Source organism: Choloepus didactylus, chromosome 1 (assembly GCF_015220235.1).
Source record: "Choloepus didactylus isolate mChoDid1 chromosome 1, mChoDid1.pri, whole genome shotgun sequence".
NCBI lineage: Eukaryota > Metazoa > Chordata > Mammalia > Pilosa > Megalonychidae > Choloepus > Choloepus didactylus.
The window spans coordinates 66,933,527-66,935,092 of NC_051307.1; the positions used below are offsets into that span (position 1 = coordinate 66,933,527).

Below are 1,566 nucleotides of genomic sequence, written 5' to 3' on the forward strand. Positions count from 1 at the left end.
ACAGAGTTTAACCATGGTATTTTATAATGGTCTTCTAGTTAAGATCCTTATGATACTTTATATCTTTTAATGTTAGAACATTTGTGAGCCATTTGTATTCAAATGTCATTTAAATTCATTAGTGTATAAGTTCTTCAAAGTTCAAACTGAATAATATTTTGATTCTGAGAGCATTTCCATTTTCAGTTTCTCTAGTAGTACTTAAGCTTCGTCAGAAGAGCTGCAAAACTTTGTCAAAAAATAACCAATTAAAAGAACGGTTTATAAATGATCAAGGGGATAGTTGAACGTAATCTAAATACTTTCTTGATTGAAAACAGGACCTGAACTCTTAAATCTTTTTGCCATACTATTGTAGTTTTTAAGTAAGAGATCTCAGTTCCGTCAGTTATGATATACACATACCTCGGTCAATTTCTTATATCAAGGTTGTAGCAAATTCACTTTTAGCTACAAGGTTCCAAGTAGCTGGGCGTTTGCTTTTTACAGTGTGGTTCTCTGTACCTTGAACAACCTCTTCTCCTAATGAGATGAGTCCCTAGTACATAAAGGTTTGTGCTAATTCCATCATAGCATCACATTGAATTTTAAACACCCATTTATTTGCCTCCCATTAGACTGGCAGCTCCTTTAGATCACCTTGCCTTGAGGAATTCCTGGTACTCATTTATTAGCTAAATGAGTAATGAATAATATTTCTATTCAAATGTTATAGTTACATTTATCCAAAATTGGTAATTAACCTCCAAATATTCTAAACTAGTCTATAATCTGATGTAAAATTCTCAAATTTAAAATTATAACAAGGCTTTGTACCAAATCATTTCTTAAAATTACAGCTTTGAGGCATTTTGTTATGAAAAGTTGATAATCATGTACATAAACTAATATGACCTTAAATTTTTTCATCATACATTTACTCCATTTTTTTAGCTTGACCTTCTAGTAAATCTTTAGCTTCATTGATTGTGGCCACTAAATTAGGAGATCCTCCCTTGTCTGGGTGATTTAAGAGCATAATTCAATGATGAGCATCTCTCATTTTTCCTTGATTGGCCGTAGGGCTTATGCCAAGTTTAATGATGCTTCCCATTTTGTCATTTTTGGGCTCAACTCCCTCTGTAATAACCATGACTGAAGGCAGGTTTTGGAAAACTAACTTAGTTTACTTGAAGTTTCATATGCTTCATGGCTTGCAAAACATAACAGGCTGCCAATCCTGCAGGGGCAATGGTCATTCCAATTGCTATCCCCATACTGGCCATGGCTCCGGCTCAGATCCCCTGCTTCCAGCGGGATCTGAGTTAGTCCCAGCCCAGAGGTCACGACACCCAACCCACACCTCTACCAGAGAACTATGTGCACCCCTATGGGTTTTCTACTTATTTATTTATTCAGTTTAGGTTTGTGAGAAGAGTTGTCTATCAGCTAGCTCTTCTTTATACCTATTTGTCTCTTGGGGTATTTTATCTCAGAAGCCTTCTTGTGCATAATTACTTATTTTCTATCTAAAAACACTAGCTCTGGTCTTTTTTTTTTTTTTCTTTTTTTTTTTTTAATGCAATA

At 34.7% G+C, this 1,566-nt stretch overlaps 1 pseudogene; it reads right to left on the reverse strand.

Moving 5' to 3' along the window:
- Window positions 1–916: 916 nt before the first annotated feature.
- Window positions 917–1,265, reverse strand: LOC119514764 (annotated as a pseudogene).
- Between the last annotated feature and the right edge of the window lie 301 nt (window positions 1,266–1,566).